Source organism: Lithobates pipiens, unplaced genomic scaffold (assembly GCF_037356315.1).
Source record: "Lithobates pipiens isolate NorthernLeopardFrog02 unplaced genomic scaffold, aLitPip1_a1.2 Scaffold_30, whole genome shotgun sequence".
Classification (NCBI taxonomy): Eukaryota; Metazoa; Chordata; class Amphibia; order Anura; family Ranidae; genus Lithobates; species Lithobates pipiens.
In genome coordinates, this window is record NW_027507791.1 from 27,312,079 (window position 1) to 27,324,422 (window position 12,344).

Genomic DNA, 12,344 nt, shown 5'->3' on the forward strand with positions numbered 1-12,344 from the left:
GCAGAGCGATTCTGACACCTGGTGGACAGAGCTGAGAATTGCACCACTCCAAAAAACAAACCTCAGAGGACCCCTTCCATTAACCAATTCATTGGTGGTCAGCAGGAATAATAATCTTATTTTCTGGAATTAAAAGAACAGGAAATTATTATCTGTTTTTTCTCATATGAGCTGAAATCCTGATAGTAATCATGTGACCCCCCCACATGACCATCCCCATAGTAATCATGTGACCCCCCCACCATGACCATCCCCATAGTAATCATGTGACCCCCACCATTGGTATCGGGGAGGAGTAGTGGTCAGAGGGCCCGATAAAGACAAGCAAGGGGCCACATCCAGTTCCTGGGGTGCAGTTTGGAGACCCTTGACCTAGGCCACTCAGTTCTGGCATATGCCACGTTCAGAAAGCAGGGGGCGCAGTGGCACAGAGCCAGTTTTCAGATCTCTTTATAATTAAAGGATATAAATGGTGATCTTAATCAGAAATTGGGCCAATTATTGGTGTACTGCCCCCTACTGAACCTCACTGGCGGTTCTCAGGCTGATAAGTGGTCGGTGTCACCCCCCCTCCCCCTCCATTCTCAGGACATGAAACCACCAAAGAGCAGAGAGCTCGGCCCCCGTGTCAGGAGACCTCTCTGTCTACGGGAGAATCTCTCATTCTGCCTGTGATGGAGTTTAATGGCGGTGCCCCCCCCCCCATCCCATCCCAGCGGTGCCCCCCCCCATCCCAGCGGCCACATCACAGCTCTGCCCATAGAACAATATCCAGCTGTGGGTTTATATAGAGGAACAAAGAGCATCTTGTGGCCAACAAATGGCCCCTGTTCCAGGACTCCGCCCCCAGGGCCCACGCCTCTCGCCCGCACAGCACCCGCTGTGCTCCGATTGGAGCCCTTCTCTTTACAAACACTCAGTGTAGTAAACGCAGCGACCATTCTAGTGCGGACGCCCACTCGCCCCGTCTGCAAGAACGACTTCACTATCTGCCCGCCGTCGTACTCCGTGTACGAGAGCCAAAATGTGAGACCCTCCGAGGGGCGGAGTGCCCCTTTATACAGTCGCTTCTCCCTCTGGCTGTCTTCCCATCCAATGGCTACAAAGTCTAGAACAAGCATGTGCCAAGTGAAGGCACCCCCCCCCCCCCCGCATACTTCACCTTGGGGACACCAGCCAAGAATGAAGTATTCACAGGAGAGGCAACAATGGCGCCCCTCCTTCTACACAATACAGAGCCAACCGCATTTAAAAGTGAGGACCATGAATGGTCGCTGACCACATTCTCCACAGGAAGTCACCCCACCAGGGAGTGAGCCCAGAGCTGCGGTGCCAGCCAGAGCCATATACACAACCAGGAGACCCCAACAACTGCAAGCTCCGCAGACAAGGCCCCCCTGTCCTGATTTCTATATTGACAGAACAAGGCCCAGGAGAGGAGTGGCGCCTCAGTGCCACCCCCTGGTGGGGCCCCAGAAAGCAGCACCCCCATGGCCCCACAATACTGCACCCCAGAAATTAACTTCCGCCACCCCTATCCCAGCGGAAACCCTCCACACCCAACTTTTCCTGGCTGCTGATTGGCTGTTTGCGGGCACATGATTGCGAGTGTTATTATCGATCGTATCGGATGTCTGTCTGCAGATGGCGATTGGAAGCCGATCTTCTATCTCATGAAACGTTTGGATTACAACGGTGATATAAAGGATACGCCTCAGACGTGACGGCCCCTATAGATGGAGCATGCCCCCCACCGCAGACCCCAGCATGGTGCGGAGAGCTGTCAGCACCGGGACAATGGTCTCAGTGTCCTCTGTACAGAGTGAGGATTACAGATTACATCCAATACCTGAAATCTCCTCATCTCTCACACCCTCCTGACCTCAATTATCTGTCATTTAGGAGCGGGCACGCAGGATGGCATTACACGCTGGCACCGCTTTCCCAGCTACTTCCGAGAGGACCATTGTTCCTCACAGAAGAACAGACCCCTTGTGTGCCAGAGAAACTGAACCCAACTAGAGGATTGAAACCGGGCCGGAGAATCCAGACCAGAGAACCCAAACCAGACCACAATTATCCAGATCAGAGAACCCAAACCTGACCACAATTATCCAGATCAGAGAACCCAAACCTGACCACAATTATCCAGACCAGAGAACCCAAACCAGTCCACAATTATCCAGACCAGACTAGACCAGAGAACCCAAACCAGACCACAATTATCCAGACCAGACTAGACCAGAGAACCCAAACCAGACCACAATTATCCAGATCAGAGAACCCAAACCAGACCACAATTATCCAGATCAGAGAACCCAAACCAGACCACAATTATCCAGATCAGAGAACCCAAACCAGACCACAATTATCCAGATCAGAGAACCCAAACCAGACCACAATTATACAGACCAGACCAGAGAACCCAAACCTGACCACAATTATCCAGATCAGAGAACCCAAACCTGACCACAATTATCCAGACCAGAGAACCCAAACCAGTCCACAATTATCCAGACCAGACTAGACCAGAGAACCCAAACCAGACCACAATTATCCCAGACCAGACTAGACCAGAGAACCCAAACCAGACCACAATTATCCAGACCAGACCAGAGAACCCAAACCAGACCACAATTATCCAGACCAGACTAGACCAGAGAACCCAAACCAGACCACAATTATCCAGACCAGACCAGAGAACCCAAACCAGACCACAATTATCCAGACCAGACCAGAGAACCCAAACCAGTCCACAATTATCCAGACCAGAGAACCCAAACCAGACCACAATTATCCAGACCAGAGAACCCAAACCAGACCACAATTATCCAGACCAGACCAGACTAGAGAACCCAAACCAGACCACAATTATCCAGACCAGACCAGAGAACCAAAGCCAGGCCAGAGAACCTAAACCAGACCACAATTATCCAGGGCTGAGAAACCCAATACCAGGCCAGAGAACAAAAACCAGGTTAGGGGAATCCAGGCCAGAGAACACAGACGAGGCAAGAGATCCTGGACTAGGCCAGAGAACAAAAAACAAGCAAGGTCAGAGAACCCAATCCAGGCCAGGCAACCCAAACCAGGCCAGGGAATCCAGGCCAGAGAACAAAAACCAGGCCAGAGAACAAAAACCAGGTCAGGCCAGAGAACCCGGACCAGGCCAGAGAACACGAAATGTGCCAGAGAACAAAAACAAGCCAGAGAACCTGAACTATAGTGGAGAACCAGGACCAGGCCAGAAAACACGAAACAGGCAGAGAACCATGACCCGGCTTAGAGAACCCAAACCAGACCAGGGAACCTGAACCATAACTAGAAAATCAGACCAATATATCCTCTAGGGACCGCGTTATACATTTTAAGATCTTTGACCATTCCCACCTTACCCCTGCCAATCTGTATAGAACGGGGTTATCTCCCTCTGCTAAATGTTTTAGAGGATGTGGTCAAGTTGCTGACCTCCTACCCCGTTTCTGGACCTGCCCAGTGGTTCAAGACTTCTGGGTGGATGTAGGTTCCTTTATTTCTTCAGCATTAGGTCTCCCAAACATTATACACCCCAAGAATGGTCTCCTGGGCATCTCTGGTGGTCGGCTTGTACCCGCTCATGCTAAGAGACTACTCTGAGTCTTGTACTTTTAATGCGAAGAAGTCCATTTCATTATCATGGAAGGGATCGCAGTCCCCATTGAGACCACCTTTGTACAAAAACTCACATTTGAGACTCGGAAAAGAACAAAAAACATTTTTAAAAATCCGGGGCCGATGGATAGCTTGCCCTCTGATGCCACTATAAGTACATATGATATATTATTCATTGGTCGTGCCAAATGTCCTATCGATTTCAATTCTTCACATATTCAAAATGTTGCTATTTATACAACTTTGTGTTTAATAACTACAAGAGACGTCTGTAGGAGTATATCCCCCGTGTCAATGCACTGCCCTGGATAACCAAAGGAACTGGACCAGTCTAGAGAAGCCGAAGAAGACCAGAGAACCCAAACTAGACTGATACCCGGAAACCAAGCTGGACCCAGAACTTATACCAGTCTGTGGGACATTGTGCCTATGAATGGCCCTCTGCAACATCTTTGTTCCAACTCGATTTCTGCCCCATTGCCCCCCTGGCTTTTCCCATCTACAGACGCCAACAGGTCCTCATAACAGACGGTTCTAGAAGAGATTGATGAAACTCAGAGAACAACCTGGAGCTCCATACATCCAAGACTGGCATCAGAGGAGACCTGATCATCCACCTGGGAGAACTCGGAGAAGACCAGGTGTGAGCAGAAGACCCCTAGTGTGAGCAGAAGACACCAAGTGTGAGCAGAAGACACCAAGTGTGAGCAGAAGACACCAAGTGTGAGCAGAAGACACCAAGTGTGAGCAGAAGACACCAGGTGTGAGCAGAAGACCCCAAGTGTGAGCAGAAGACACCAAGTGTGAGCAGAAGACCCCAAGTGTGAGCAGAAGACACCAGGTGTGAGCAGAAGACACCAGGTGTGAGCAGAAGACCCCAAGTGTGAGCAGAAGACCCCAAGTGTGAGCAGAAGACCAGGTCTGAGCAGAAGACACCAAGTGTGAGCAGAAGACCAGGTCTGAGCAGAAGACACCAAGTGTGAGCAGAAGACCCTAGGTGTGAGCAGAAGACCCCAGGTGTGAGAAGAAGACCCCAGGTGTGAGCAGAAGACCCCAGGTGTGAGCAGAAGACCCCAGGTGTGAGCAGAAGACTAGGTCTGAGCAGAAGACACCAGGTGTGAACAGAAGACCCCAAGTGTGAGCAGAAGACACCAAGTGTGAGCAGAAGACACCAAGTGTGAGCAGAAGACACCAAGTGTGAGCAGAAGACACCAGGTGTGAGCAGAAGACCCCTAGTGTGAGCAGAAGACACCAAGTGTGAGCAGAAGACCCCAAGTGTGAGCAGAAGACACCAGGTGTGAGCAGAAGACACCAGGTGTGAGCAGAAGACCCCAAGTGTGAGCAGAAGACCCCAAGTGTGAGCAGAAGACCAGGTCTGAGCAGAAGACACCAAGTGTGAGCAGAAGACCAGGTCTGAGCAGAAGACACCAAGTGTGAGCAGAAGACCCTAGGTGTGAGCAGAAGACCCCAGGTGTGAGAAGAAGACCCAGGTGTGAGCAGAAGACCCCAGGTGTGAGCAGAAGACCCAGGTGTGAGCAGAAGACTAGGTCTGAGCAGAAGACACCAGGTGTGAACAGAAGACCCCAAGTGTGAGCAGAAGACCAGGTCTGAGCAGAAGACCCCAAGTGTGAGCAGAAGACCCCAAGTGTGAGCAGAAGACCAGGTCTGAGCAGAAGACCCCAGGTGTGAGCAGAAGACCCCAGGTGTGAGCAGAAGACCCCAGGTGTGAACAGAAGACCCCAAGTGTGAGCAGAAGACCCCAAGTGTGAGCAGAAGACCCCAAGTGTGAGCAGAAGACCAGGTCTGAGCAGAAAGACCCCAAGTGTGAGCAGAAGACCCAGGTGTGAGCAGAAGACCAGGTCTGAGCAGAAGACCAGGTCTGAGCAGAAGACACCAAGTGTGAGCAGAAGACCCCAGGTGTGAGCAGAAGACCCCAAGTGTGAGCAGAAGACCAGGTCTGAGCAGAAGACACCAGGTGTGAACAGAAGACCCCAAGTGTGAGCAGAAGACCAGGTGTGAGCAGAAGACCCCAGGTGTGAGCAGAAGACCAGGTGTGAGCAGAAGACCCCAGGTGTGAGCAGAAGACCCAGGTGTGAGCAGAAGACCCCAGGTGTGAACAGAAGACCCCAAGTGTGAGCAGAAGACCAGGTCTGAGCAGAAGACACCATGTGTGAACAGAAGAACAGATCTGAGCAGAAGACACCAGGTGTGAGCAGATGACCAGGTCTGAGCAGAAGACACCAGGTGTGAACAGAAGACCCCAAGTGTGAGCAGAAGACCAGGTGTGAGCAGAAGACCCCAGGTGTGAGCAGAAGACCCCAGGTGTGAACAGAAGACCCCAGGTGTGAACAGAAGACCCCAAGTGTGAGCAGAAGACCAGGTCTGAGCAGAAGACCCCAAGTGTGAGCAGAAGACCCCAGGTGTGAACAGAAGACCCCAAGTGTGAGCAGAAGACCAGGTCTGAGCAGAAGACCCCAAGTGTGAGCAGAAGACCAGGTCTGAGCAGAAGACCCCAGGTCTGAGCAGAAGACCCCAAGTGTGAGCAGAAGACCAGGTCTGAGCAGAAGACCCCAAGTGTGAGCAGAAGACCAGGTCTGAGCAGAAGACCCCAAGTGTGAGCAGAAGACCCCAAGTGTGAACAGAAGAACAGATCTGAGCAGAAGACACCAGGTGTGAACAGAAGACCCCAGGTGTGAACAGAAGACCCCAGGTGTGAGCAGAAGACAGGTCTGAGCAGAAGACCCCATGTGTGAGCAGAAGAACAGATCTGAGAAGAAGACCCCAGGTGTGAACAGAAGACCAGCTGTCCCCCTCGTCAGTCTGAGATGCTGGAAAGCTCTAGAAGATCGATCAGATCTGGCAGTGTGCCCCTTAACATAGAAGGGAACCCGATCCTTCAGACGCTGGGATAATGATTGAATCCAGCTAGGAATGGTGGAGCCCCTTGTGGGAGACCTCAGAGAACACAAAGAGGGTGGTGAGAACTGAGGGGACCCCCCCTGAGCTCCCACACCTCTCCTTCCCTTCTCTTGGTCTCTCCTCTCTCTGGAATCGATCGGTCTCTCACATCTAAGCTGGCCATTATACAGAGCGGCTGAAATGTGGTCTATGGAGCCTCTGCTGCCTTCACCCAGCTTGGCAAAAGTCGTTTTTTTTCTCAGCCAAACATCTCCTGCATCCAATCAGATGTCACGGTTGGGAAATTTTGGTGTCCAATATTGCAGCTGACCAAGCGTTCGGTGTGGCGGCTGAATTTGTTTTCTTTTCCCCTTTGTTGTCACTTGATCTGGCCAGTAACACACCTCCTGTATTAGAGCGCCCCCTGGAGGAAGGAGCACAAGGGGTACCTTTGGACAGGAGCATTGTTGGTCTGGGGTAGAATAGGGGTAAACAAGGGGTGGTAGGTGGACTAGCAGATTTAGATGCACTAACAAATTGAAGCCAAACTCCAGATACAGGAAGTTTTCTTCCTTTTGGGATAATAGATGCTGATCATTGTAAGCACCCCTGTCAGTGGTAAATGGTTTGTCTCATCCCTCTAATGAATACATCTGCAAGACAGCGTGTTCTGCTGAAAAACAGACTTGCTGGTCAGATCACCAGATGAAAATAGAAGAAAAAAATCCCTAAAAAATAAAACAAATGCAGCCATTCCATATAAGAACTGGTAATCTGCAATATAAGAACTGAGATTCTTGGGGATTATTACGACTTTACAATCATGAGCAATGTCAGAAATGATCACATTATAGAAAGTGAGGAGCTTCAATGTTCAATCCCCCCCCCAACCCCCTCTCCAGCCCCCCCCCCATCCCTCTCTCCATCCATCCCTCTCCATTCCCCTCTCTCCCATCCATCCCTCTCCATTCCCCTCTCTCCATCCATCCCTCTCCATCCATCCATCCATCCTCTCCTCCATCCATCCATCCCTCTCTCTCTCCCTCCATCCCTCTCTCCATCCATCCATCCCTCTCCATTCCCCTCTCTCCCTCCATCCCTCTCTCCCTCCATCCATCCCTCTCCCATCCCTCTCTCCATCCCTCTCTCTCTCCATCCATCCATCCCTCTCCCTCCATCCATCCCTCTCTCCATCCATCCCTCTCTCCATCCATCCCTCTTCCATCCCTCTCTCTCTCCCTCCATCCATCCATCCCTCTCCATCCATCCCTCTCTCCCTCCATCCATCCCTCCCTCTCCATCCATCCCTCTCTCCCTCCATCCATCCCTCTCTCCCTCCATCCCTCTCTCCCTCCATCCCTCTCTCCCTCCATCCCTCTCCATTCCCCTCTCTCCATCCATCCCTCTCCATTCCCCTCTCTCCATCCATCCCTCTCCATCCATCCATCCATCCCTCTCCATCCATCCATCCCTCTCTCTCTCCCTCCATCCCTCTCTCCATCCATCCATCCCTCTCCATTCCCTCTCTCCCTCCATCCCTCTCTCCCTCCATCCATCCCTCTCTCCATCCCTCTCTCCATCCCTCTCTCTCTCCATCCATCCATCCCTCTCCCTCCATCCATCCCTCTCTCCATCCATCCCTCTCTCCATCCATCCCTCTCTCCATCCCTCTCTCTCTCCCTCCATCCATCCATCCCTCTCCATCCATCCCTCTCTCCCTCCATCCATCCCTCTCTCCTCCATCCCTCTCTCCCTCCATCCCCTCCTCCCTCCATCCATCTCTCCCTCCATCCCTCTCCATCCATCCATCCCTCTCCATCCATCCCCCTCTCTTCTCTTTCCATCCATCTCTTCCCTCCCCCTCTTTCCATCCATCTCTCTCTATCCCTCTGCTCTCCATCCATCCCTCCCTCTGCTCTCCATCCCTCTCCCTGTCTCTTCTCTCTCCCCCCCTCCTCCCAGTAATGTGAAGCTCTCTCTCTATTCATTTCCAGCTCATTAATCTCTTCAGAAAGTTCCGCCATCTCCTCCCCACTTTTCCCACTTTTATCCCCCTCCACCCCCCCTCCCTGGACTCTCCTCCAATCACGGTGCCGGACGATCGTCATCTTTTCTCTTGGTGAAATAAAACTCTCCTTTCATCTCGGAGGGCGATGGGCCGGTGGCTGCAGAATTAGGGGGTCGCTGCACCCCACATGACGGCGGAGTCTTATCAGATCAGACGCCGATAAAAGAGCGCAGCAGCCAGACGGAGAACGAGGAGATCGACTCACCACCTCCACCGATCGAAGATTCTCCCGTCTGCCACCTGTTACGGTAAGAAGTTTTCATCTCTTTATGGGGCAATTCCTTCCCGACAACAACAGATTGTCATACAGTCCGCGGCCAATCGGCCCGCCTTTTCCATCGATATCGGCGACGGATCGGCCCACCTTTTCGATCGATATCGGCGACAGATCGGCCCGCCTTTTCCATCGATATCGGCGACAGATCGGCCCACCTTTTCGATCGATATCGGCGACAGATCGGCCCGCCTTTTCCATCGATATCGGCGACAGATCGGCCCGCCTTTTCCATCGATATCGGCGACAGATCGGCCCGCCTTTTCCATCGATATTGGCGACGGATCAGCCCGCCTTTTCCATCGATATCGGCGACAGATCGGCCCGCCTTTTCCATCGATATCGGCGACAGATCGGCCCGCCTTTTCCATCGATAACTTTTTGAAGAACCTTCATAGATGGAGGTAAAGCTAAAAACCAATGATAATCCCACTGGATGATATAGGAGGCGCGTGAATATAGGAGGTGGGTGACTTATGGTGGCGGGTGAATATGGGAGGCATGTCAATATGGGAGGTGAGCGAATATGGTGAACCAGACATGCGGGTATTTCTGGCAAACTTTTGGGTACAGGAGGGGTGTTGTTGAACCACACCACAGATAAGGTGGTCGTGGGGGTGCAGTGGGGACACCACAGATAAGGTGGTCACGGGGGAGCAGTGAGGACACCACAGATAAGGTGGTCGTGGGGGTGCAGTGGGGACACCACAGATAAGCAGGTCACGGGGGTGCAGTGGGGACACCACAGATAAGGTGGTCGTGGGGGAGCAGTGGGGACACCACAGGTAAGGTGGTCGTGGGGGAGCAGTGGGGACACCACAGGTAAGGTGTCGTGGGGGAGCAGTGGGGACACCACAGGTAAGGTGGTCGTGGGGGAGCAGTGGGGACACCACAGGTAAGGTGGTCGTGGGGGAGCAGTGGGGACACCACAGGTAAGGTGGTCGTGGGGGAGCAGTGAGGACACCACAGGTAAGGTGGTCGTGGGGGAGCAGTGAGGACACCACAGATAAGGTGGTCGTGGGGGTGCAGTGGGGACACCACAGATAAGGTGGGCGTGGGGGGGCAGTGGGGACACCACAGATAAGGTGGTCGTGGGGGGGCAGTGGGGACACCACAGATAAGGTGGTCGTGGGGGGGCAGTGGGGACACCACAGATAAGGTGGTCGTGGGGGTGCCGTGAGGACACCATAGATAAGCAGGTCACGGGGGTGCAGTGGGGACACCACAGATAAGGTGGTCGTGGGGGAGCAGTGGGGACACCACAGGTAAGGTGTGTCGTGGGGGAGCAGTGGGGACACCACAGGTAAGCACGTCACGGGGGGAGCAGTGGGGACACCACAGATAAGGTGGTCGTGGGGGTGCAGTGGGGACACCACAGATAAGGTGGTCACGGGGAGCAGTGAGGACACCACAGATAAGGTGGTCGTGGGGGTGCAGTGGGGACACCACAGATAAGCAGGTCACGGGGGTGCAGTGGGGACACCACAGATAAGGTGGTCGTGGGGGAGCAGTGGGGACACCACAGGTAAGGTGGTCGTGGGGGAGCAGTGGGGACACCACAGGTAAGGTGGTCGTGGGGGAGCAGTGGGGACACCACAGGTAAGGTGGTCGTGGGGGAGCAGTGGGGACACCACAGGTAAGGTGGTCGTGGGGGAGCAGTGGGGACACCACAGGTAAGGTGGTCGTGGGGGAGCAGTGGGGACACCACAGGTAAGGTGGTCGTGGGGGAGCAGTGAGGACACCACAGGTAAGGTGGTCGTGGGGGAGCAGTGAGGACACCACAGATAAGGTGGTCGTGGGGGTGCAGTGGGGACACCACAGATAAGGTGGGCGTGGGGGGGCAGTGGGGACACCACAGATAAGGTGGTCGTGGGGGGGCAGTGGGGACACCACAGATAAGGTGGTCGTGGGGGGCAGTGGGGACACCACAGATAAGGTGGTCGTGGGGGTGCCGTGGGGACACCATAGATAAGCAGGTCACGGGGGTGCAGTGGGGACACCACAGATAAGGTGGTCGTGGGGGAGCAGTGGGGACACCACAGGTAAGGTGGTCGTGGGGGAGCAGTGGGGACACCACAGGTAAGCACGTCACGGGGGGAGCAGTGGGGACACCACAGATAAGGTGGTCGTGGGGTGCAGTGGGGACACCACAGATAAGGTGGTCACGGGGGAGCAGTGAGGACACCACAGATAAGGTGGTCGTGGGGGTGCAGTGGGGACACCACAGATAAGCAGGTCACGGGGGTGCAGTGGGGACACCACAGATAAGGTGGTCGTGGGGGAGCAGTGGGGACACCACAGGTAAGGTTGTCGTGGGGGAGCAGTGGGGACACCACAGGTAAGGTGGTCGTGGGGGAGCAGTGGGGACACCACAGGTAAGGTGTCGTGGGGAGCAGTGGGGACACCACAGGTAAGGTGGTCGTGGGGAGCAGTGGGGACACCACAGGTAAGGTGGTCGTGGGGGAGCAGTGGGGACACCACAGGTAAGGTGGTCGTGGGGAGCAGTGGGGACACCACAGGTAAGGTGGTCGTGGGGAGCAGTGAGGACACCACAGGTAAGGTGGTCGTGGGGGAGCAGTGAGGACACCACAGATAAGGTGGTCGTGGGGGTGCAGTGGGGACACCACAGATAAGGTGGGCGTGGGGGGGCAGTGGGGACACCACAGATAAGGTGGTCGTGGGGGGGCAGTGGGGACACCACAGATAAGGTGGTCGTGGGGGGGCAGTGGGGACACCACAGATAAGGTGGTCGTGGGGGTGCCGTGAGGACACCATAGATAAGCAGGTCACGGGGGTGCAGTGGGGACACCACAGATAAGGTGGTCGTGGGGGAGCAGTGGGGACACCACAGGTAAGGTGGTCGTGGGGGAGCAGTGGGGACACCACAGGTAAGCACGTCACAGGGGGAGCAGTGGGGACACCACAGATAAGGTGGTCGTGGGGGAGCAGTGAGGACACCACAGGTAAGGTGGTCGTGGGGGAGCAGTGAGGACATCACAGGTAAGGTGGTCGTGGGGGAGCAGTGAGGACACCACAGATAAGGTGGTCGTGGGGGAGCAGTGAGGACACCACAGATAAGGTGGTCATGGGGGTGCCGTGAGGACACCGTAGATAAGCAGGTCACGGGGGTGCAGTGAGGACACCACAGATAAGCACGTTAGGGGGGGAACAGTGGGGACACCACAGATAAGCACGTCACGGGGGTGCAGTGGGGACACCACAGATAAGCACGTCACGGGGGTGCAGTGGGGACACCACAGATAAGCACGTCACGGGGGTGCAGTGGGGACACCACAGATAAGCACGTCACGGGGGTGCAGTGGGGACACCACAGATAAGCACGTCACGGGGGTGCAGTGGGGACACCACAGGTAAGGTGGTCGTGGGGGAGCAGTGGGGACACCACAGGTAAGGTGGTCGTGGGAGAGCAGTGGGGACACCACAGGTAAGGTG